Consider the following 27,880-nt stretch of genomic DNA (forward strand, 5'->3'; position numbering starts at 1 on the left):
ATTATGTTAATTTCTTACGTACAAAAAGATTACAACGGATCATCCATATTTATTGTAGACTGAACTTACTGAGGAACGAATGGGAGTGATTACATTTCATTGCTATGCGTTGAAACCGTAAATTATGAGAATGCTTTAAGTACTTTGTCAAAGCTTTCAAGAAATGGAAGTGATTACATTTTATTGCTATGCATTGAAACCGTAAATTATGAGAATGCTTTAAGTACTTTGTCAAATCTTTCAAGAAAGTTGGTAAAGCCTGTCTCCCTATTGTCACTAAGTATGTGTTCCTCAAGATTTTTTTTATCATTTAAACATGTGTATATAGCTACCTAATATAATAACAGCGTTGTGCACGTGTCAGTATTCTGGTGCAGTCAACTCATATATTTAAAAAAGAAAAACATATTTTTGTAGAAACCATTTAATCTTGTATCTCTGTATCCAATGTAAACAAACATATCTGTAACATGTACAACTTTTTTGAAACGATAGTGTAAATGTAATGTGTAATGGAGAAGACATACCTCAGGCAACAGTATGCAGACCGGTTACAACCCTACCGTCCCTGTAAGCACAATTCACTGTCAGAAATTCATGTTTTTTAACCTCTAAACTGCCTTTTTTAAATCAACAACTTTTATCATTAGCAAAAGACGTAAAATAGCCTACACTGCTCTTGGACTGCGACTGTGAAAAGAAGTCACCTGAATCATGATGGTGTGAGCCATCGAACAGCGCAGTGGCAAAATAAAACAGTGACTGACGAAGCAATTGCTTTATTTGTGTTGATCAGAAGTCACAGCCCTCATAATACCGTCCCTTATGGACGAAATATTCGTTTTAGCCACCTAACTTTATTTCCCAGACTGTCAGTTCTCCTCTTTTTAATGACAGATGCAAAAAGTTTAGATTAATCCCTGAGTTCTGCATGTTTCAATTCGTGTACTGCATAAGGGGAAACTTTCATGTTTCGAACCCTTTTCAGTGTTACTAGTCTGAATATGTTTAGCCAATCCCGGAGAGTACAGACGGGTACCTGCCTTGTTGGCACATTCAACTACACTTATGCATGAATGATTCAAGAAACTTGTCTTTAATAATGACTAAATTTTTTGTATAAAACAAGTACATGAACAACGTTTTGATTCCCATTCTGACCTCTGCAGGTGTCAGAGAACAATGAAATGTGTTTATATGTGGTCGAATCTGTTTAGTGTATTTCACAATGCAGGTACCGACGTCTGAGCTATCTCTCTTTCCATTGAGGTCATTCCAAGCATAGCAGACTGCATCATTTGGTCCAGAAAGTTCATAGCTAGTGAAACTGCATGCACAGATATTCAGACTACACTATATTTGACAAAGTTCGCTTGAATGTATTTTCAAGACAGATTGTACATAAAATGTGGAACACATAAATGTCTTGTCTGCTTTCCATTTTTCTTTACGAACAGCTTCTGCTTGATTGCATTCATTTTCCCTTGCAGTACTCTCCTTATACTCTGTTTTCAATGATATATTTTCTTCAAAACTCTTTGCTTTCTCATAACTCACACATTTTTGAAACTGATGATGTTTAGGTTTGTAAAAGGCAAGATTATAGTTAGACAAAACATTGTTCTGTAAGTTGTTCCGCTGACTGGTTTGAAATTCTTACATTCTTCCTTGTACGTATTGTACATTTTAGATATACTTCACTTGGGGTCTATGTACAGTCGTTTTGTGGATTTCCTTGAGTAGTAAGGTTCAACTGTACGAAATTTTTCTGTGTATTTTCTTTTTCTCTGCACATCATCTGGTTCACTTTTATTATGTGGAATTCTTTTGCCTCCCTTATGACTTCCTGTGAAAGGTCCACTATCACTTTTCTCTATAGTCAGGATCATCAACCGAAATACATAAAGTTTTAATAAAGACTTAGTTACAGACACAGGCTTTTTTATTGTCTTTATTTAAGTAGTAGACCTTAGAATCCTTATGTTATTTCAGTGGCTAATCAGTGTTTCGTTTTCATGCTGGAGTTACAGCCACTGTGTTACCAAGAATCAAATATTTGTGCCTTTTATAATCGAAGTCCCAGAAGCTTCTACAAAAGGAGTACCTCATTTCACCTCAAAAATTTTTATCGCAGTTGTGTCTACATCTTTCACCATTAATTAGCTTTGGTGTTTTAGATTCAGTTTTATATTTTTTAATTATGTTCTTCTTCTGTCTTTTGAGATCACTTTTATTCCATCTTGATTGCTTATTACTGTTACTCTCTTTTAGAGCATTGATTTCTTGAGGCATCTCATCTGTATTGTCCGTATCGCTGGAACCTGGTTCACAATCGGGATCCATGACGGAACAGTCAGAATCAAAACCATTCTCTTCACCACTATGCACGACCATTTCACTATAAGCATTTCCCCCTGGGCTCATCTGATACAATTTCTGCTTTGGTTTATCTTATGCCGTTGTCTGTGTGGGGACTTCATCGTATACACTGCTTGCGTCACCTACTCAGGCTCCAGTTGATGAACCTGGCGATTCAAATTCATTTCCTTAAAATAAAAATGTGAAATAAAATTATTTTATGCATTTTAAAATGTCAGTGTATCGTAAGAATTAAGTTCATGTTCAGAAAATCATTTTAATGCTTACCTGCACTGTCGTCTTCTGCGGGTATCACTTTCTTGGCTAATGGAACAATCATGGCTCTTCTTCTCAACATTTTTTAGAATTAAACTCACTGTAGGCAACTGGCACAACACTACTGTTGTCACTGAACTCACAGAGCAGCTTCTGCTACAATGGGTGTTTAGCTATTCATTCAGGGCAGTTAGAATAATCGACAATAATACTGATGTCACATTGCTGAGGTAATGTGACATTATTAGAGGCCAATAATGAATCACTAGCATTGTTGCAAAATTTATCTCTCAAATAACGAACAATAATATTTATGTCACATTGTTTACATAATGCAACATTATTGTACACCAACTTTAGATCATTTTTCTGGTAGCTGAAGCTAGTGCGCACCCACACGCGTCTTGTCTTCGAGCCTTCCAACCCCGCGTTGGACAGCAAGACGGCCAGATCTCTTCCCCATTGAGAACGTTTGAAGCATTACGGGTAGGACCTTCCACCAGGCTCAGGTTTTGACGATATAACGCGCCAATCGGACAAATTCAGCTCGATGTACCTCGAAAACTGGCGTTCTACGGATCGGAGCGTGGAATGTCAGATCCCTTAATCGGGCAGGTAGGTTAGAAAATTTAAAAAGGGAAATGGATAGGTTGAAGTTAGATATAGTGGGAATTAGTGAAGTTCGGTGGCAGGAGGAACAAGACTTCTGGTCAGGTGACTACAGGGTTATAAACACAAAATCAAATAGGGGTAATGCAGGAGTAGGAATGCGGGTAAGCTACTACAAACAGCATAGTGAACGCATTATTGTGGCCAAGATAGATACGAAGCCCACGCCTACTACAGTAGTACAAGTTTATATGCCAACTACCTCTGCAGATGACGAAGAAATTGAAGAAATGTATGATGAAATAAAAGAAATTATTCAGATTGTGAAGGGAGACGAAAATTTAATAGTCATGGGTGACTGGAATTCGAGTGTAGGAAAAGGGAGAGAAGGAAACATAGTAGGTGAATATGGATTGGGGGACAGAAATGAAAGAGGAAGCCGCCTGGTCGAATTTTGCACAGAGCACAACATAATCATAACTAACACTTGGTTTAAGAATCATGAAAGAAGGTTGTATACATGGAAGAACCCTGGAGATACTAAAAGGTATCAGATAGATTATATAATGGTAAGACAGAGATTTAGGAACCAGGTTTTAAATTGTAAGACATTTCCAGGGGCAGATGTGGACTCTGACCACAATCTATTGGTTATGACCTGTAGATTAAAACTGAAGAAACTGCAAAAAGGTGGGAATTTAAGGAGATGGGACCTGGATAAAGTAAAAGAACCAGAGGTTGTAGAGAGATTCAGAGAGAGCATAAGGAAGCAATAGACAGGAATGGGGGAAATAAATACAGTAGAAGAAGAATGGGTAGCTTTGAGGGATGAAGTAGTGAAGGCAGCAGAGGATCAAGTAGGTAAAAAGACGAGGGCTAGTAGAAATCCTTGGGTAACAGAAGAAATATTGAATTTAATTGATGAAAGGAGAAAATATAAAAATGCAGTAAGTGAAACAGGCAAAAAGGAATACAAACGTCTCAAAAATGAGATCGTCAGGAAGTGCAAAATGGCTAAGCAGGGATGGATAGAGGACAAATGTAAGGATGTAGAGGCCTATCTCACTAGGGGTAAGATAGATACCGCCTACAGGAAAATTAAAGAGACCTTTGGAGATAAGAGAACGACTTGTATGAATATCAAGAGCTCAGATGGAAACCCAGTTCTAAGCAAAGAAGGGAAAGCAGAAAGGTGGAAGGAGTATATAGAGGGTCTATACAAGGGCGATGTACTTGAGGACAATATTATGGAAATGGAAGAGGATGTAGATGAAGATGAAATGGGAGATATGATACTGCGTGAAGAGTTTGACAGAGCACTGAAAGACCTGAGTCGAAACAAGGCCCCCGGAGTAGACAATATTCCATTGGAACTACTGACGGCCGTGGGAGAGCCAGTCCTGACAAAACTCTACCATCTGGTGAGCAAGATGTATGAAACAGGCGAAATACCCTCAGACTTCAAGAAGAATATAATAATTCCAATCCCAAAGAGAGCAGGTGTTGACAGATGTGAAAATTACCGAACTATCAGCTTAATAAGTCACAGCTGCAAAATACTAACACGAATTCTTTACAGACGAATGGAAAAACTAGTAGAAGCCAACCTCGGGGAAGATCAGTTTGGATTCCGTAGAAACACTGGAACACGTGAGGCAATACTGACCTTACGACTTATCTTAGAAGAAAGATTAAGGAAAGGCAAACCTACGTTTCTAGCATTTGTAGACTTAGAGAAAGCTTTTGACAATGTTGACTGGAATACTCTCTTTCAAATTCTAAAGGTGGCAGGGGTAAAATACAGGGAGCGAAAAGCTATTTACAATTTGTACAGAAACCAGATGGCAGTTATAAGAGTCGAGGGACATGAAAGGGAAGCAGTGGTTGGGAAGGGAGTAAGACAGGGTTGTAGCCTCTCCCCGATGTTGTTCAATCTGTATATTGAGCAAGCAGTAAAGGAAACAAAAGAAATATTCGGAGTAGGTATTAAAATTCATGGAGAAGAAATAAAAACTTTGAGGTTCGCCGATGACATTGTAATTCTGTCAGAGACAGCAAAGGACTTGGAAGAGCAGTTGAATGGAATGGACAGTGTCTTGAAAGGAGGATATAAGATGAACATCAACAAAAGCAAAACAAGGATAATGGAATGTAGTCTAATTAAGTCGGGTGATGCTGAGGGAATTAGATTAGGAAATGAGGCACTTAAAGTAGTAAAGGAGTTTTGCTATTTGGGGAGCAAAATAACTGATGATGGTCGAAGTAGAGAGGATATAAAATGTAGGCTGGCAATGGCAAGGAAAGCGTTTCTGAAGAAGAGAAATTTGTTAACATCCAGTATTGATTTAAGTGTCAGGAAGTCATTTCTGAAAGTATTCGTATGGAGTGTAGCCATGTATGGAAGTGAAACATGGACGATAAATAGTTTGGACAAGAAGAGAATAGAAGCTTTCGAAATGTGGTGCTACAGAAGAATGCTGAAGATTAGATGGGTAGATCACATAACTAATGAGGAAGTATTGAATAGGATTGGGGAGAAGAGAAGTTTGTGGCACAACTTGACCAGAAGAAGGGATCGGTTGGTAGGACATGTTCTGAGGCATCAAGGGATCACCAATTTAGTATTGGAGGGCAGCGTGGAGGGTAAAAATCGTAGAGGGAGACCAAGAGATGAATACACTAAGCAGATTCAGAAGGATGTAGGTTGCAGTAGGTACTGGGAGATGAAAAAGCTTGCACAGGATAGAGTAGCATGGAGAGCTGCATCAAACCAGTCTCAGGACTGAAGACCTCAACAACAACAACAACAACATCAGCATCCTCCCACGAAGGGTGTGGAAGACCGCATGTGCTTGTAGCTCCAGAGAGACAATGCCAAATACTTCATCCGAGGGACTGAAAGAGACGAACAGCAATTTCTATCGTCGAATTTGGTTTGTGTAACGACCATGCTATAAGAAGAAGCAGAGGTACAGGTCTTAAGTTTTAGAGTAAGGCTGATGCACCGTCAGTCGTGACACATTTCAGACGTCTGGCAGGTTATATTGCACATCGTGCTGCAAGATATCACAACACAATGGAAACATCATTGAAAGAATTAATGTCTCTCCTCCAAAGCTCCGTTCAGAATACGGTTGTATTGAATTTCTAGCACTGGGAGATCTCAGAATATGAGATCCTGTTGGACCAGGCTAACGGCTAACAGAACTAGCAGTTAAGTTGCAGAAAAAAATGAAAACCATTTATTTTAGTACAAACACTAAATATACTTTACCTAAAAACATCAAAAGGATGATGTATGTTGCTTTTTTGCTCTTGTTATACATTTACATTAGATATGATGCAAAACAAATAATGTTGCAAAACTGGAACTTTTGAAGACAGGTTCCTAATTGGGGAAATCTTATGATCATTGTATCTAAACCAAGTAATCAGAAATTCGGCACCTATAGCACCTTTCAAAACACCTATCACTAACATACCTCTTGTCTGTAGAGCCAGAACATACTGCATCTGCTCATTTCATGCACTTTTGGGCATCGAATCCAGTTCTCTCCATTGTGATGGTATGAAAAGAGCCCTGTACAACAGATGCACTCCGTGTCTTCATTGTCGTCGCTGTCTTCGCCTTCATCGGACAATTCACTTTCTTCTTCTTCACACTCTGCTGAAGATTCAATGATCCTACGTTTCTTGCCAGTCGATTGGCCACGCCCAGATGCTTGGTTTGATGCTCCGCTCTTGCCACGTCCTGCATTCCCAACTTGCTGTGGCGTAACCACCCATTGTTTTACGTCTTATGCTTGTAAGAAAATCCGGTGTGGGATCTTCTGAAACCGAGTTTTCTTCTAATTTTTGGAAGAGTGATGTTGTCAGCAGCCACAACAAATCTGGAACAGTTCTTTCTTCAGATTCCATTGTTTCAGGAATGGCATTTCTTTGACGTCGTCTCGAAGTTCCTCCTTGTGGATCCTCATATGCAGATGAACTATTCTGAGGAGAATCAGCCATTTCTTCTACAACAGTAAATACATTAGGTCGGAAATTCTGACGGTTGCATGGGAACAGTCCTGCTTTCCGGAAACCGTTTGCTGCCATTTCCTCTGTTGCTGCTTTTCGAAGAATATCACTTAGTTGGTACACAGTTACAACACGACCAAAATAGCACTTGACCCAGCTGTCAGACTCCTGAGCATAAAATTTCTTCGTTGGCACTATAAACGAAAAGTCCAATGGGTGCATTTTATGGGAGCTATGAGGCGGCAAAGACACAATGGAGACATGGTTACCTCTTGCCAAATTAATCAAGTCAAAATTTCTGACATGGGTGAAGTGTCCATCCACGATGAGAAACGAGGAATCATCTTTCGTTAGTTTCACATGGAGCAAGAAGTTGTGAAATCTTTGGGTAAAATGTCTGTCTGAATCCCAGTGATGGATGGCATGCATTAATGGAACCTAGATGAAGACCATCCGTTAATTCCATCCTCATATTCTTCAGTGGCTAGATCATCAGAGGAGGTATGAAGTATCCCGAAGGGCTCATGTATGTCACTACAGTAATGAGTGCACCCCTTTCAGCAACCTGTAGAGAAGTGATATTCTTTTTATCTTTCAGTGCAGCAATTTTAGTGTGCTTATGCTGCAGAACTTTGATACCAGTTTCGTCACAGTTAAACAATCTGGATGGTGTGTTCTTGATTGAAGCTAAAGCCAGCTCATAAATGTCAAAAAATTTACTGGTAGCTTCGGCTTTGATACTCTTAACCCTGGAGGATGAAAGTCCTTGGGGAGATCTAACACAGAGTTTGAGATTCCTTTGTAGCAAACTGCGTAACCATTCTTTTACCAGCTTGCAGTTTTTCTTTCGAAAATGGGTTTTCGATGGTATTTTTTGCCTCAAGCTGATGGGCAATTCCTCGGACATCTTTCCTAGAGAGACCATAGTATCGCTGTTCCATTTGGATACCGTAATTCTTCAAGTCCTCTTTCGATTGTCGAGGGAAGTAGGTTTCCTTCCTATTTTGCCTTCCAGAGATTCATCTGGGCGTTTGTTGTCTTTAACATGGCGTTCCAGTGTTGTCTGAGGAACATCAAAGATCCGAGTTACTTTATAGCTCCCCATTTCTGTACAGTTCATTTGTTTGATGTTCCAACGTTGTCTTGGTGCCATCTACAAAAGAAACGTAGACTATAGTTAGGGGCTATTTGTCTGTTTCTGTTAAAACACTTTCTTTGGTATACCATTCAGAATACAAAATGATAACATGTTTACAGATATATAAGTAGAATTTATGTAAAATTGATTTTATAGAAAGCAGATGTGATTAAATACACATACAGACGAACTTAAAGTTTCAACGAATAATTTGAGATCTCACTTTGGGGAGCCCCATATTAGGAATCCCACACTTCTCTAATTTGAGGTACCTCCGCGTGCTAACAAAAGATTTAACGTTTGTGTGCTTCGCAGTTCGTGAACAACGAAATTGTTTGGGTCAATGCTATCCTAAATCGATGTAGATTTAACGTATGTATGATTATTTAATCATATACTCGCCTCTTATATTTCCAGCTTTCGAAACATGGTTCAAATGGCTCTGAGCACTATGGGACTCAACATCTGAGGTCATCAGTCCCCTAGAACTTAGAACTACTTAAACCTAACTAACTTAAGGACATCACACACATCCATGCCAGAGGCAGGATTCGAACCTGCGACCGTAGCGATCACGCGGTTCCAGACTGAAGCGCCTAGAGCCGGCCGAAGTGGCCGAGCGGTTCCAGGCCCTACAGTCGTGAACCGCGCGATCCCTACGGTCGCAGGCTTGAATCCTGCCTCGGGCATTGATGTGTGTGATTTCCTTAGGTTAGTTAGGTTTAAGTAGTTCTAAGTTCTCGGGGACTGATGATCACAGCAGTTAAGTCCCATAGTGCTCAGAGCCATTTGAACTATTTTTGAAGCGCCTAGAACTGCTCGGCCACCCCGGCCGGCGTACAGTAGAGGGGACCTGTTAGTTGAGAAGAGTTGCACACAGTCTGTAGACTGTTCCAGATGTTACTCACCTGTACACGGAGCAAGGAGTGAAGAGACCCAGGGAAAATATGGAAAGAGGGAGAAGAAATTGAATCTTTGAGCTATGGCGATGAATATTGTAAATTCGTCGAGACGCCAAAGGACTGGGAAGATAAGTTGAACGGAATGAACAATCTTTTGGAAAGCGGTTATAACATGAACATCAACAAATACGAAAGAAGTTTAATGGAATGCAACTGAATTAAATCAGGCCATAATGAGAGAATTAGGTTAAGAAATGAGACATTACGAATAGTAGTAGCGTCTTGTTATTTGAACAGCAGAATAACTGAAGATGGCTGAAGTAGAGATAATGTAAAATGAAGACCGTCAATGAGAAGGAAAGCGTTTCTGGTAACAGTAGTTTTCTAACATCGAATATAATTTTAAAAGTCAGGAAGTTTCTTGTCCGTGTGTTTATTGGAGTGTAGCCTTGTACAGAGGTGAAACGTGTGCTATAAACGGTACAGACAAGAAGAGAAGAAGCTTTGAGATGTAGTGCTACAGGAAAATAAGATGGAATGATGAAACAACTAATTAGGATGTACTGAATCGAACAGAACTGAAAAGAATAATATGGCCCAACCTGTGTAACCCTTTGAGTCACAACAATGTGAAAACCAATATAACTTTAAAACATTTTCACAAAATTAACTTTTACTATCATGGTAAGCAATGAATAAAAGAAGAAATTAAAAAAAGTAAACAATCAAATGTTTTAAGGAGGTGGTTTCATTTTGAAACCACTAGAACATAAAGTTTTCAACGATCCTTCATTTCATGTCATAGATTCGGAAGAAATTCACATTTTCCTAGGCACAATCCCACATCTCGAAAGTTCCTTTTATAGTTCCTTTTATGACACACAGAAAAAATTACAGTCCTAAGTAACAAGTAAAAATGGGTCTGAAATTTAATAAATTTTGTATTAAAACTACATAGTGCCCTAAGGATTTTATTTTGAAGCCATTCATGAAAGCAGCAAGCTGAAATTCACGGGTCTAAAATTTAATAAATTTTGAATGAAAACTACATAGTGCTCCAAGGATTTTATTTTGAAACCACTCATTAAAGCAGCAAGCTGAAATTCACATTACAGTAACTTTAGGTATACCTGCTGTCATTGTCGATGATCTGCTCAATACGGCGACTTAAACAAAAGAAAAGAAAAGAAAAAAACATCGATAGTTGCTCTGAAAGCTATAAGTGATTACTGCAATGCACCGTATTCGTAGAAATACCTCGATGAACCACAACTTGCGAAGCGTCGTTTGTTTCACGCTAAAGCCAGTGGTACTTCAATACAAAAATTAATAAAATAGTGGTTTCAGGCAGAAACACTGATAGATGTTTAAAAGAAGATATCGGTTGAGAGAGCACAATCTGAGGTACCAGGGATTTGTCAATTTGGTAATGGAGGGACGTGTGGCGTGTATATGTTGTACCAAGGCTTGGTTCAAATTGATGTAGGTAGCAATGGTTCAGTAGGGATGAACAGGCTTGGAAAGGGCAAACTAGCATGGATGGCTGAATCAAAGGAGTCTGCGGGCTGAAGACCACAGTGACAATAATATTTCGTTGTAAATTTGTAGCTTTTTTAAAATTTCGATCTTGTAGAACTCACAAGGTGACCGTCAAACGTATTAATCAACGATTTTGATGAGTCTTAGGTACGTAGTACAGGGACTTGCTCTGAGCACCTGGATAGCGACTTTTCATTCGACGACACATAGTTTACCAGAAAATCGATACTGAAGTTTTATGTTTATCTCCTATAAATCGGTAAATCTAACACTGTTGCGACCAAGCGAGCGTATTAAATTGGCTAAGATTCGGGGCTGCCACGCTGTCGATTCGGGATCAACTCGTGCCCGTGTACTTACTCTGTGTCAATGTCGTCGTACAAAATATCATTAAATAGTACATGTCACACAAAATTATTCATAAATCATCTCACGCAAATAGACTCTACTTTGCCAAATACGTGCTCTTCATTTTTACAGATAAGTTAAAAGATTCGAAATTATTCCGATTTGCTAAAGACTAATAGGAAAATCTCTTCAAGAAAGGATTCCATAAAAATATAGTCTTTAAATCCGTCAGTTTAAGTGCAGCTGCTTTCGCAACAAGTGATTAATTACGCATACTTCCCTTCGAAGTAGATTGAAGAAAAAACAGTCTTTTCTATTTTGAACGAAGTGTGCTCTCCGGTGTCGCTTCTCAAAAACCTGTGTGTCTGCAAGGCTTTCATTAAATGTGCATGGTCCTCTATGAATTTGTGTTTCGGTTGCTTCTACGACAAATACTGTTCCATCTAGAATTCTGTTCTTGCACAGCAAATGATGCCACAGAGAGTAAGACGGTTCTGCAACGAACGCAATATATATTTGAAAAAAAAAATCACTGTAACGGTTGACTTATTAATGAAGGTACTAAGAGGAAAATTATTTTTTTATAATTTCGCATGGTACTCTGTGTAACGAAACTGAGAAAAAGCACTGGCGGTATTTGAGACCGCAACGACAGTCCGATAGCCATGAATCCTAGCAGCTGCACTACGCTCGCTACATCAAACCACGACTAACGTTACAGATGCAGGTGGTGCACATAAGATTTCGACATCGATTTTCTCTGAAATTTAGGACCGTCACATGAAAAGACGCTATCCAGGTGCTGAGGACAGGTCTCTCTACAGCATATCTAAGATTCATAATAATACGTGATTAACAGTTCTGATTGTCCCCTTGATACACTACTGGCCGTTAAAATTGCTACACCAAGAAGAAATGAATATGATAAACGGGTATTCATTGGACAAATATATTACACTACAACTGACATGTGATTACATTTTCACGCAATTTGGGTGCACAGATCCTGAGAAATCAGTACCAAGAACAATCACCTCTGCTGTAATAACGGCCTTGATACGCCTGGGCATTGAGTCAAACAGAGCTTGGATGGCGTGTACAGGTACAGCTGCACATGCAGCTTGAACACGATACCACAGTTCATCAAGAGTAGTGACTGGTGTATTGTGATGAGCCAGTCGCTCGGCCACCATTGACCAGACGTTTTCAATTGGTGAGAGATATGAAGAATGTGCTGGCCAGGGCAGCAGTCGAACATTTTCTGTATCCAGAAAGGCCCGTACAGGGCCTGCAACATGCGGTCGTGCATATCCTGCTGAAATGTAGGGTTTCGCAGGGATCGAATGAAGGGTAGAGCCACTGGTCGCAACACATCTGAAATGTAACGTCCACTGTTCAAAATGTCGTCAACGCGAACAAGAGGTGACCGAGACGTGTAACCAATGGCACCCTATACCATCACGCAGGGTGATAGGCCGGTATGGCGATGACGAATACACACTTCCAGTGTGCGTTCACCGCGATGTCGCCAAACACGGATGCGACCATCATGATGCTGTAACCAGAACCTGGATTCATCCGAAAAAATGACGTTTTGCCATTCGTGCTCCCAGGTTCGTCGTTGAGTACACTATCGCAGGCGCTCCTGTCTGTGATGCAGCGTCAAGGCTGACCGCAGCCATGGTCTCCTAGCTGATAGTCCATGCTGCTGCCAACGTCGTCGAACTGTTCGTGCCGATGGTTGCTGTCTTGCAAAGGTCCCCATCTGTTGACTCAGGGAACGAGACGTGGCTGCACGATCAGTTACAGACATGCGGATAAGATGCCTGCCATCTCGACTGCTAGTGATACGAGGCCGTTGGGATCCAGCACGGCGCTCCGTATTACCCTCCTAAACCCACCGATTCCATATTCTGCTAACAGTCATTGGATCTCGACCTACGCGAGCAGCAATGTCGCGATACGATAAACCGCAATCGCGATAGGCTACACTCCGACCTTTATCAAAGTCGGAAACGTGATGGTAGCATTTCTCCTCCTTACACGAGGCATTACAACAACGTTTCACCGGGCAGCGGCGGTGAACTGCTGTTTGTGTATGAGAAATCGGTTGGAAACTATCCTCCTGTCAGCACGTTGTAGGTATCGCCACCTGCGCCAACCTTGTGTGAATGCCCTGAAAAGCTAATAATTTGCACATGACAGCATCTGTAGCAAGTCATCTACGAGGTGTAGCAATTTTAATGGCCAGTAGCGTAGTTGAATCCCGAAGATGTTACAAGGGAAGCACAGCATCGTACCCCGCTTAGATTTCGTGGTAAAATGGCCGGGTGAACAGCCCGTCAAAAACTGAACACCAAAACCACGCAAACAGGAAGAAGTTGAACTGAACTGTGGAAAAAGAAGCAAAATAGAAACATTGAACGATCCGAGCTTCGTGGGTGTCTGATGACGGAATCGGGCTGCAACGGGGAAGATCCGCGTTGAAATCTCCCTCGTGCCCCGTTTCTCCTTTGACAAAATTATGAACTCTGCGTCCGATCCTTAACGTGTCTGTTCTCCTTCTGTAGTCTTCGCAGATATATGCTATGCTATATCCTGGCTGTAGAGTACAAATCATGTGGTACGAATACATTACCTTCACCAAGTAAATGTGATGAATAGTGAGACAAGCGAGATGACGCATAGACCTCTCACAGTAATGAAAACAAGAAACAAATGGGTGTGAACTATGTTACAACAAAGGAATTAAAGAGTCTAAACTTCCGAAACGGAACGTAAGAGTCGTAACATGTGATACTTACGTAGAACAAGTAGGAGGTACACAGACAGAAATTTAATTATAGTGACAATGACTGGCGGGACAGTTAATAATTTTGTGCGAAAAAAGTAAGTGCGCTAGTAATATTTGAAGGGGGATCTACCAGCCCAACACCGTGACCACAGAACCACAACGCTGCGGCTTATTGTGCTTCCTACGTGCTGTACATCTTCAACTTGGACCGTTAACTGTTTCGAATTTGATTCTTTTTTCATAGTTCAGTGCACATTCCCGTTTTCATGCTTGGTCTGTGTTCAGTTTTTAACGGGCTATTCATTGGACCACCTTACCACTTAATCTGAGAGAGGGGTGTTTCCCTTGTTAGCAGATTTTAGATAAATAAATAAAAAATTTCATTCATAGATGTAATATTCAGCAACTGTAGTACGTATTTCAGAATAAAATACTGCCGCAAGTTGCAAATATAGTTTCACTTACGACATATCTGTTATTCCTAATTACGATTCAATCTTCCTTTGGACATGCCTTCGGACATGCATGCCCGTCCAAGGGAAAGTTGCATCGCAGTTCGGAATAACACAGGCACAGCAATATCGTACTTGTCTGACGACACTGGGCAGCGACTTTCAAGGACAGTGCCTCCCTTGTACGGAAATACACGTAATGAACCTAAAAGTACACGCTGTAGACACATGGTTGATGTTATCTCAAAGTTTGGACATTGGCGTCAGCAGTCCTCGCATAGCGAAATGAGAAGACTACCGTTCGCGGAAAGCAGGAAATCCGGGTTCGAATCCCGACTCTATACAAGTTTTCGCAGTCGTCGTCCCCTTATACGGCTGATGGTTCTCTATATTCGCAACTACAAATGTTTTTCATGTGTGTTTTTATTTCGCTTTACCTGTTTCCACAAATTATTTTGTTAACTTCAGAAACCTACAAAATCAGTCATATTATAAATATTTAAACCGTGGCTGTTCATTTATGTAAAATATAAGAAGTACATTACATAAACTTACCTAGTATTGGTTTAGCAGAAGTCAATACACTCATTGTTTACAATAATCACATACAGTAAATACATTTTTGGACATAAAAAAATGGCTCTGGGCACTATGGGACTTAACATCTATGGTCATCAGTCCCCTAGAACTTAGAACTACTTAAACCTAACTAACCCAAGGACATCACACAACACCCAGTCATCACGAGGCAGATAAAAACCCTGACCCCGCCGGGAATCGAACCCGGGAACCCAGGCGCGGGAAGCGAAAACGCTACCGCACGACCACGAGCTGCGGAAAGTTTTGGACATATCGTGGCATTATGTTCGTATAAGAAGATAGTGAGAACTGCCAAACCAATTCCAAGTTTCTGTAATATACCTGCTATACTTTATATAAACATTAAGCCAAGGTGTACAGATTTATAATATCCGTAACTTTTTGGACTTCTGAAGATGAAAAATTGTTCGTCGAAACCGGTACAACGAAATGAAAATATATTTGCAACTGACGACAGAATTTTACTCTCAAAAGTAACTAAACAAGCAACTATAGCAACTGTGCTTACGCAGTCGCATTTTTACAAGTAACACGGGGGTTATGCTATCTTCAGCGACTGTATATCGCGCAATCGAAACAAAAAAAAACACCTAAATACACGGTGAATGTGGTTATTTAAAACTAAAAAATATACAAAATGCTGCGTAATGCAATACAGCATGTTAAAAGTGATACAGGAGAACACACGGAAATAATGAAGGATTCAAAAACCTGGCACTGATAATGCTGCAAAAGAAGCGGAAAAGTCATATAGGAGAACACACTGAAATAATGTAGGATTAAAAAAAACTGGCACTGATACTGTTGTAAACTAAGCGGAACGCATTTAATCAAAACAAGACTTCACACAGTCTCAAACGACGACGTAACTCCCATGTTACTTGTAATTGTCCGTAACATGGGAATAAGGGAAGGCCTGCTCATGGGACGGCGACCTGGGGCCGTCATGGAACGCGGGATTTTGGCGTGAGAGGGGTCGCTCTTCCAGATCGGGCGGATTCGAGAAGGCGACGTCAGCGGCGTCCGTTCGTCCGCATTTGCGGGACGCGCTGCGTGCGAGGCGGGGCTGGCGGGCTGGCAGCGCGGTCTGCTGACTCGGCGCGGCGAGCAGCGCTCTGACCGACCAGACGCGACGCCCCCGCAGCGGCGCCTCCTCCCTCTCCAGGAATTGAATCGAATGGCGCGGCCCGCCTGACGAATGACGCCATTTTGAGTCAATGTTGCATGAAATTCCCGGCCCTGGGCCCTCCCTAGCGCCCCGGCTCTGCCGCCGCATTAATATGCATGAAGGAAGCGGCGCGGCCAATGGCGCTCTCAAAACACTGGTAATCCATTAAACACAATTCAGCGCCCGTTTCCGCTCCACGGGGCCGCGTCCCATATCGGCGCTCTTCTCTTTCTCCTCACCCCCTCCCCTCCTCTCTCTCTCCCCCTATCCCCACCCCTCCCACGTCACCCTCGTGTGCCCCGAGTCTCTTCCATTCTCTACACCTCTCTTCCAAGTACCTCATTTCTCGGATAGACATTTATTCAGAACCACGCAAAAAAAGAGACGCTGGAGCAAAGGTTATTCGATGCCCGTGACAAATTCTTTTATACCTCTGCGGGCACCCACATATTGCAGGAGGGCGGAAAACCCAAAGTGAATATTATTCCACATCCTCTGCAGTTTGATATGACACCGTTGGTGAGAGGGAGAACTCATTTTGCCTTAGGAGAGAAAGTAACATCTTTCAAAAGATGGGCGCACCACCTTCACTTCAGTCACAGATACACTTCTAACACTTTCGCCAAAAATAAGTGTCGCAAAAGAAAAAAAAAGGGGGGGAGGGACGAGAGAGAGGGGATGGGGCAAACACCTTTCTTTCACACAATACCAGCAGTTTCAGAGGACAGTGGAAAGCATATTCTTTGCAATCTTCCTAACGATTCTTAAATATAGCTACCAAATAAAATCATATATCTTTCACTCATAATGAGTGTAAAAAATATTGAAATGGTAGTGCAATTATCAGACAGTGTTTCGCTAGATTCCATATGGGGTCATACTTCTTCATTCCTAATATTTAGAGTTTTAGAAATTCTATACTTGAAGTATATCTATCCTCACATACTGGTTATTCCAAGAACAAAGGTCACTATTTCGGAAAGTCTTAGAAACGGTGAGCCGAACGAACAATTTCATATATATATATTCCGAAAGATCATCTACGTAGAACACATTTCACCTGATGTGTTCGTGATCCAATATGCAATTCACTTTGTCTATCACTGTGCGTGTAACGTAATACACTATGTTTTCCACATACTGCTGTTATGAAGAATCGAATTACGGGACGCGGTTTACATGTATTTTAGGAAATTGAGTTATATTGGATACAGTACATTTCCAGTATCACGAAACCTCTATACACGTGAAGCAAGCGTTCGCTAATTGGTGCACTGAAGACCAAGGTCATCAGACGTAAGATAATTCGATTATTCTTTTCAGCTTTTCGTGGCCTGAGAAAAATGCGGAAGAATAACGCAGTTGGGGACTAATAATAAACTACTAGGTCGTATAATGGTCATTCCTATATTTACGGAAAAACACGGAGGTGTACTTGCAGCAGGTAACCTAATATTTCTTAACAGGTGCCAAAGATGAATTGAAGTTGTTTGCAAATTGTTTCAAAATTGCTGTTAAATGTTGAGTAGATTAGAAATTTGGTTGCGAAATGCAGGAAATTTATTGCAACCTGTTGAAGACGTAATATCAACTGCTCTAAATTTTTTAATTAATGAATAAAAAAACAGTAATTAAAACATGAAAATAAATAAAACAAAACCATGTAAGTTTGATAGTAAACATTTACAACCATTTGTTTTCGAAACCAATCGAAATGGAAATTTACACAGATAAACATTTAAATGGCATATTCCGTCTCCTCCCAGAATATTAGATTTTCCTCCTGGAGGCCGGCCGGAGTGGCCGTGCGGTTCTAAGCGCTTCAGTTTGGAACCGCGTGACCGCTACGGTCGCAGGTTCGAATCCTGCCTGTGCATGGCATGGATGTGTGTGATGTCCTTAGGTTAGTTATGTTTAAGTAGTTCTAAGTTCTAGGGGACTGATGACCTCAGAAGTTAAGTCCCATAGTGCTCAGAGCCATTTGAACCATTTTTTTCCTCCTGGAACAACCCCCGTAGGTTCGCCTTTTCTGCTTATTGTCAGTTTGTGAGTGTGATCGATGCTGGCCACTAATTAAAAGCAAGTTGTTCTACTCCGGTTAGCAACTTTATATTTAAAACTGATTATTCTTCGTTATTTAACTTCAGCATTCTCACTAAAGCGGGATGCAAGAAAACAGCTGAAGGTAGATTAGCACGCTGAAAGAAAAGGTTGCTTTTTCTGGGAGAACTTATGGAGATACCCGATACTGATTGTATGAGATATGTTTCTGCCCTTTGTACCAGGGAACGTCTTGAAAGCGCCTGCCCACGAAATAATATCTTATTATTTTGTAGAGCTTTGTGTACATTAAAGCACTAAACTGTCCGCAAGGAAATTACTTAGCAAAAATAACACGCGATGTGCGATAACTGTATTTCGAAAAAATTCGTGGAAACCTGTCATAAGTGCATAGGGTTAGAACTGAAGATAATTTATGAAGGAAAAGGTGAACTGTTATTAGTTTTAGCATCCTAATACCGGAGGTTGAACGCTCCTTTGTGGTATGGATATCTGACAGCACCATTTCTCACATGAGAACTTTGAGTTATACGTCTACCAAACATTTTCGCTATATCTACAGAATGTTATCCATATGATTACTTTACACGCTACAACAACACAGCACACACTTTGACCCAGGGTGTAAAAGGGAGTAACAAAAGCGAAGTGTCAAACTTTCAGAAACATTCCACACGCATAGAGGAATGAAATGAGGAATGAAATCTGTTATACAGACATGGATCTAGAAACGCCTCATTTCAATTTTTTGTTTCTCTGATAATCACAATTATCATGGGAAACACACAGAAACAGAACATACCAGCATACATGAAACGTTTTCTTACAAAAATGTTCAAAGTAATCATATGGGTAACAAAGTTCTTAGTTACATCTTCGTTAGAATGTACAGTACATTCTAGTTCTTAGGTTCACCGTCAGTGTTGTTCATTCTAATTGAACGAGGATAACGAAGGCATATCTGACTGACTTCATTGCATGTGTCGACATGCAACTGACTTCACTGCCAGTGTTGACAAGTGATTAACTTCACTGCTTTTATTGACATTCAACTAACTTCATTGCTCGACTAGCATCAAGCAGATAACGTAAACGGTTTAGTGTTCATCCCATCTGAATACACTTACGTAGCACTACACCGAAAACCAAGTCGTTGATGAACCTTACACAGATGATACTACGTGCTTCCACTACCCGAGATGAACATCAAGCAGCTGATGCCGTCTGCTTTCGCAGTTCAATACGAGCAATGAAATTAGTTATAGTTATAATGCAACATTATCTTTGCTCATTGGGAACGACAAACACTGGCGGTGAACCAAAGAACTACAATTCACTGTTCATTCTAGCCAAAGGTAACTGAGAGGGTACTTAGAAGATTTCATATAAGAAAACGTTTCATGTTACTCTCTGTTTCTGTATGTTTCCTACGCATGATGTGATTATGAAGAGAAGTAGAAAATAACATATAATGTAGAAACTGAGTGTTTCCAGACCCACGCCCACATAACACGTTTTATTTATTTGTGTGTGCACAATGTTTCCTGAAACTTTGGCCATATTGTTGCATGCTGTCTACTGAGCTGACAAAAGTCAGGGTACCGATATGCATATACAGAGATGGCGGTAGTATCGCGTATATGAGGCGGAAAGGTCAGTGAATTGACGGAGCTGTCATCTGTACTCAGCTGATTAATGAGAAAATGTTTCTGATGAGGTTATGGCCGCACGACAGGAATAAACAGACCTTGACGCGGAATGGTATTTCGAGCTGGACGTATGGTATATCCCATTTCGGAAATCGTTAGGGATTCAGTATTCCACAGTGTGACTAGTGTGCCGAGAATACAGAATTTCAGGCATTACCGCTCACCACCCCGGCCGCTGTGGCCGACTGCCGTCACTTAGCGGCCGGGAGCAGCGGCGTTTGCGTAGAGTTGTCAGTGCTAACAGACAAGCAACACTGCTTGAAATAACTGCAGGCATCAATGTGGGACGTACGACGAATATATCCTCAGGAAAGTGAGGCGAAATTTGGCGTTAACGGGCTATGGCAGCTGATGTCCGATGTGATTGCCATTGCTAACAACACCACATCACCTACAGCGCCTCTCCTGGACTCGTGAGCCTATTGGTTGGAACCTAAACGACTGGAAATATGTGGCCTGGTCAAATGACTCCCGATCTCAGCTGGTAAGAAATGATGGTAGACTCAGAAAGTGCACAGACACCACGAAGTCAGGTACCCAAGTTGTCAATAAGACACTGCGCAAGATGGGGTGACTCCATAATGGTGTGCGGTGTGTTTACATAAAATGGATTGGGTCCTCTGGTCAAATTGAACAGATCATTAATAGTAAATAGTAATGTTCGGCTACGTGGAGACCATTCATGGAGAAAGTCTCAAGTTCGGCTACGTGGAGACCATTCATGGAGAAAGCCTCATGCCTCCGGGCCTCAACTGTTCGCGATTGGTTTTAAGAACCTTACGGACAGTTCGAGTGAATGATTTGGCCACCCACATAGCCCCACATGAATTCCATCGAACGTTTATGGGACGTAATTGAGAGATCACTTCGTACACAGAACCGTGCACCGGCAACATGTTCGCAATGATGGACAGCTATAGAGGCATCACGGCCCAGTATTTCCGCATCGGAATTCCAACTACTTGTTGAGTCCATACCACGTCGAGTTGCTCCACTACGCCGAACAAAAAGTGGTCCTACACGATATTAGGAGGTATCCGACTTATGTCACCTCAGCGTACATAAAGGGCGTCTCTCATAAGAGTCGTCAGGCACATTTTTTACGTTTTTTCAGCAAATAAATACACTTCCGTTTTTGCACTCTGTAGGTGAAGTCAGCCCAAACAAATAGAGCTCCTCACGTCTTTCATGTGACGCACAAACAAAATCATTTTCAAAGTGAAATTTTACTTGCCTTTTCGATACAGCGGTCCAAATTAGTCTAATGTGATATTAGTTTTGGAGATACCAATTAACAAGGACGGCAAAACTCGAAGAATAATCAGTACTCGAGCAGTGTCAACAGTATCCTGGCTCTAGTTACATGCAGCTCTACTCATTCGTTGCTGGACTGCTGCTTATTCTTCGTGTTTTACTGCCCCTGTTAATACATATCGATTATCGGATAGACGAATTTGGTAGCACTCTATCGAATGGGCACCTGAAATTCCAATTTAAAAATAATTTTGTTCGTAATGGCAGTCAAACCGATTATTTCTGTTGACACTGGCTATCGCATGAAGGACTTGATCTTGCTACATAATATAAGAACGAAATTGCGAGTGTCTGCCGAAACACCAGAGAAAATGCGCTTGACGATTCTTAGGATAGAAACAAGGTTTATGTGTGTATTTCGGGACATCATTTGTACGGGATGGAATGAATTTTTTCGAAAAGAACCAAAGTACTCCTTTCCCAGCAGATTGTGATCTTTTGTTCGTCCTTGGGTAATTTACAATTCCGAGTTTGTATGCTACGGGTGAGAAAAACAATTCAAATTTCGCTGTTTCCGCGATGGCCAGTGGAGACAGACGATTGATCGCCGACAAGACGGGCTTTGCTTTGGTGCGTGACCGTCTGTACAGTGTTTCCGCTGTCGACGCGGCGGCCGCACCTGATGGATCGCCGCACCCCGGCCGCATTAAGACATTAGCCGAGTAGACGCCCTGATTCATCAGTCATGCCGCCGGACGCGTTTGTCATCGCCATACAAACTGGCGCCACGCGCCGCGCTTTCAGGAGACAACAGTTCTGTCACTGTCCGCCACAGCCGACGACGGGCCGATCCCCGCGATAAGCAGGCGCGCCGTGGCGACCGCGCGCGCTCCGCCTGAGTGATTGCCTGTTTGTGCCCCGGACTGAAATGTTGTTGTACTTCCTTCGCCTCCAAACACACTTTCTGACGAAGCCTTTCAAATTACCTACCTGATGACATATCGTTTGTATCGAAGCCAACGAGAAATTTAATACAATTTAGTTGGATATAATCTTTTTAAGTCGGTTGACAAATGGAACCACGGTGAAATGCCTCTCAAATTGATCTTCTAAATGCACCTCCACTCCTTTGTTGTTCGAAAGTAATTTCTACCCTCCATGATCCTATTGGTAGCATTTTAATCACTTTCATATTTTTTTCTTTTTTTTTTACTTCCATATCGACTCAAATTTTACAAGTGAAATTTCTCATTTGTCATAGAAAATTGCTCGCACTTCGGGGCTGTGTATTTGTTCGTATTTCCTTGGTGGCAGGAAGCCACAGAGATGGATGCCTATATTCGTCTTCTCCACAAAGGGGTTCAGCTGCCCCTACTCCACTGGTTTTAGGCAACCCGCAGTACCTTCAAATACCACGTGCAAAATTTTTATATTCCTTCACTCGCTGTGCACAAACTGTTGGTTCTACAGAAATTATCAACAGCATCTGTCTGAAGGGAATTTAATGCCGTTGAAGTTCGTACTGAGATACGTTGCCGCTGGAGGCCGTACTTTTCGAATTATATCTTTCAAGAAAAACCTACAAAAGTGACCTTCAAACGCGTTCTACGTGAATAACTCGAAAACTGTGGCCTCCAGAGAATATATCTCCTAGTACAAAATTTAACTACATTAAATTTCCAACAAAAAGGCCCAGTTCATTTTGGACGCAGTTAGTGAGAAAATATGAAAATTTCGCATGCGGTTTTTGACGCTGGTGCAGGTTGCATAAAACCTATCGGTGAGGCCAGCTGAATCACTACGTGTTTGAGTTCTATTCGTTCTTGGAAATCTCAGTCGCTTAGCGGAGTTTCCTTCTATAAATGTTGGTTTCCTTGGCCATCACAAGTACGTTGTTGAAATCAGTACCCCAGCTGCAGTTCCGAATGTCTGATTCTGTATCTTCCACACTTTGTTTTAACCAAATGTGGCATTCGCGTTTTTTAATTCGTTGTCTTGAGTCCTTTCAGTTTCCCCTATATGATGATGGCCGACCAACAGTAGTCAAAGAAACTTTATCCAGTAACCGCACTTCTTCAGCATAGGCGCAGACGTACTCCTTTTTATGAGATAACACATCACTTGTCTTCGACAGTGTTCAGGTAAAATGTGAACACCATAAGATCCTCAAGAAGATCCCAACAGAGGGGTCGAAACATTGATCGTGTAGTAGAAAACTGAAGAGGATTATGACGCTGTCCAACATTGTACAAGATTAGACCTTCAGTTTCTATTTCACTTTGTCAACTCTGCTCATATGTGACAACATAAGAAAGTATACCGAAAATTATTTTTCATATCGACAGAAAGCAGCATCAGGTGATCACTAAGTAATACTTTCTCAGGCTGAATAGAGCGCAGAGTGCTAGTGTTATATGAGTAGTGCTGCAGCACTCCTCACGCGCAGGTGCCCGACGCCTGACAAGTGGACCGCGCCAACTCCTCATCACCAATATCGTCCAAATTAATGGTATATACAAGGCATGGCCACAACTGAAAGAGACACAACTGCGAGCTTCAGATGGCCAAGCCTTTTGGAAAAAAAATAGTTTTTTTGGCGCGGGTCAGGCGAGGTGTGAGCCATTTTTTAGAGCGCAGTTTGCAGGCAGCGACTGACGCAAGTGAAAGAGTACAGAACGCTAATCCGAGGGTCGTGCGGTCGACTCCCTATGTGAATGATTTCTTTATTTTGAATTTTTACGCTGCTTACACTGCAAATAAAATGAAATACTCTGTATATTGTATTTCCCAATATTTTCACAAAATGGTTGAAAAGGAAAGGCAAAAGAAAAATGGGATAGCAAATAAATTTACACGAAGGGACTGACTTACAGCGTCCACGACCACTTTGCAAATAATTTACCAAGAAAGGATTGTAACTGAAGAGTACAGGACTTCGTATTCAGTTAGCTTCATTTAGACCTTCGATCAGCATTAAGCGTAGTTTGCTGTAAACTGTGAGATGAGATAGAACCTTGGTTGAATGTAAGTGAAGTTTTTTTCTATGAAAACTTCAAATTTTAAAAATGCAGCGTTTATAACGTGTGCAACCTGCCCAGAAAATTAACACTTCCCCTGTTTTACGAAGACTATAACCCCCGAACGTGTAAATCATAAACTGTAGAAAAATAAAAGAATCTTATTTTATATACGACGTTATACGCGTTACAATCCTTTCCTAGAAATTTATTTGCAGCGTCTCGTGGATGCTGTCAATGCAATTCTTTCTTGGAAGTTTATCTGCTGTGCCAAATTTTTCTTTGCCTTTCCTTTCCGTGTCTTTTATGAAACTATTGATAATTACAATACACTGAGCAATATGTTGGTTTACTTGCAGTGTAAGTAACGTAAAAACTTAAAACACAAGTTCCCGCACGGGGACTTGATTCCACGACACTCACATTTACTGCTCTGTACTCTCTGCGCTGTGCCAACCGCTGATTGACTAGGCTAACATAAATGACCCATGGCTCGCCCGACCCACGCCAAAAGAGCTTTTTTTTTTTTTTTTTTTTAGGGTTTTCCATCTGAAGCTCCCATTTCTGTCTCTTTCAGTTCATTTCTTACCATGACGTGCATGTACCATAAATTTGGACGAAATCGATGATGAGAAGTAGGTGCGGCCTACTTGAGAGCGCGGAGTTCTAGTGCTGATGCTCAACAGTTTTCGGTGCAATACATTTTCTCTGACTGCATCAAAGAAAAATTATGTGTCCAATTTGAAAAAAAAAGTCGATTACTATCTTCACGACAAAATGTTATTTGTTCTAAGTACGTAAGTTCTAACGGTCTTCTTCTTATTTCTTTTGTTATTTCCAACTTTAATGTCATAAATGCAGATATGTGAATCCTTGTGATAGGAATTTGCAGATGGACTGTAGATGCCCCTCTAAAATAAAGCATTACCCAGTATGTGGTTTCAGACAAACAGCTGCTAAATTTTAAATCGTTACTGAAATGCATGAAGACTGTAGACGCAGATGACATAGCTGCAAAATACTGTCACAATACACTCACATTTATTCTGTCTTTGCAAGTAAAATAAAGGAGAGCGATTAGTGTTTAGCATCCCATCGGTGACAATGTTATTGATGGTGGGAAAGTATAGAGAGGAAATCGTCCATATCCTTTTCAAAGGAGACATCCCGGAATCTGCCTCAAGCGATTGAGAGAATGCACGGAAAAGCCCTATACTGCTGAGAGGATGGAAATTCGAACCGTCGCCCTCTGAATATAGTCCAGAGACTTTTCGCTTGTTGCTAGGTTTCAGTGCAGTAGTTACGGACACAAACTTAACATTTTCAAAAACTGCCTTATTATCTGTGGAGAAAATCAGCAATCACTTGAGAAACGATTTCACTATCAGTTTGGATTCCTTTTATTTTTAATGTTAGCAGTATTGATTTCACGTAAACCACATAAACCAACCTCACATTTGTAAGAGCAACCAGTCCAACGTACCAGCGAATTTTACACGTAAATTGTGTTGTACCCACTTCTAAAGCCAGACTGTCTTTTGCCTGAGAATAAGTAACTTTGAAACGTCCCCTTAGAAAATTAATGAATTACTGTGCTGGTAAACCCCTTACGTTATTTGATTTTCAAACAGCTGAGCAAAACTGAACGTACTCAGACATTTCTCTCTTTACTTATTCTGATCATCACTAAACTGAAATACAATATTTTTTGCGCAACGCAATCTGACTTTCAATAATCCCTAAAAAAGAATGGCCCTGACTAACAATAACCTATACCTTTCATGAATCACTTACCTCACAAAAACCTTCGTTACTTGAACTACTGCAATACAGTGAGCGCCAATGCTGCCAGCTAAATAAAAGATTCTAACCACTGAAGGCACTAACTACTGATAGGCATAGTTAGCAAATGAAAGATTTTGTTAGAGAACAAACAATGTATTTACCTTAATTATATATATATATAATGATTTTTGAACAGTCAGTTCATGACAGCCAGTCTTACAAATTTACTCTCTCTGATGGACACACGTCCAGATCATCCGCTCTCAAAACTCCGCCTACATCCACCACTGTTGGCGGCTCACCTTCGACTGCGCAACACTACGCGCTGTTAACAGCCAACAGCCCAACACTACAATAGAGAATATTTCAACAATGCCAACCAGCCACAGACTGCACACAGCACAGACGGTGATTTTCATATAGAGCGCTACATGGCGTTACCAACATAAAAACCTAAACAGCCAACTTACAACTTGTTCTTTACAATAAATGGCAATATTAGTGAATGCCCTGTACAATGCAGAGAAGACACTGATAGGCTTTTAGCTTTTGATCTTGCGTCCAAGTAATTTTCCAGTAAATAGAAGGAAATTGTCCTTGTCCATGGATAATTAGTAAACAGTTTGGCAGTTTCCGACTGTGTTACTTTTTCTGCAGCTTGAAATATTTGTACTGCAACACCATCCTCACTATACCAGGCGTCTTGTCTTTCTTCACGCCCTGAATGGCTTATACACATCAAGTATTTCAGGGGTGAGGGGTGGGACCGGCGGGGGCGGCAGCGCAGTTCAAATGGCTCTGAGCACTATGGGACTTAACATCTACGGTCATCAGTCCCCTAGAACTTAGAACTATTTAAACCTAACTAACCTAAGGACATCACACAACACCCAGTCATCACGAGTCAGAGAAAATCCCTGACCCCGCCTGGAATCGAACCCGGGAACCCGGGCGTGGGAAGCGAGAACGCTACCGCACGACCACGGACTGCGGACGGCAGCGCAGTGTTTACATCTCTAAATGCTTTATTTTAATCATCTGTCTGTCTTTATAATTAGTTTCTTGAACTCTACAAATATTTTAGAAACTATTACTTTGACTGTACTGTTATTTACTGTGCCGTTTTTCATCTTCAAAACTATTGTAAATACAAAAACGTATGAAATAGGCGTGCTCTTTGGCTTTCAGATGGCACAACGACGCAAGGTATATTATTACTATTGTTCGAAAACTTACTCTTGTTTTGATATATTTGTGAGTCACTTTCTTTTAGAAATTAGCGGCTAGTGCCGTATCACTGTAAGTAAATCTAAATGTCTTCAAATTGTAAGAATATTGAAACAAGAGTTAAAACATTATGATCAGAGCCTACGTCTTCCCCCTTTATACCTCATTTTGAACACTATAAAGTAACGAGTAACTCTTTAACTCACTTTTTTAGTTGCGTATTTGCCGTTTAACATGATGCCAAGTTATCGGTTACCTGGGGCAATCATCAGCCCCTGTTTTAGTCGTGGCTGCTGTTGGAAGTCCAAATAACTTTCTGGAAATTGTGTACAGCCCACTGTTGCGAGGAAATACAGTTTCTCAGTATATCGAAAGTATTTGTTAGTCTCGATGTGCTAAATTCACAATTTATGGAAATTCCGGCACGTGAAATGTGTCGGATTTCGAGCTTATGTTAGCAGAATGAGTTATGTACAGTACCCTCATAAGTGTCGCAGATTATTTACACAATGTGCCCCACAATTCAATTGACACACTTCCAGGAATTCTAGTCTAAGTTAGTGGATATAGTTTTGAAATGGAATATACGACTGGAGCTGATCTTATTCGTGTTAGAAATGAAA

The sequence above is a fragment of the Schistocerca piceifrons genome, chromosome 5 (assembly GCF_021461385.2).
Source record: "Schistocerca piceifrons isolate TAMUIC-IGC-003096 chromosome 5, iqSchPice1.1, whole genome shotgun sequence".
Lineage (NCBI taxonomy): Eukaryota > Metazoa > Arthropoda > Insecta > Orthoptera > Acrididae > Schistocerca > Schistocerca piceifrons.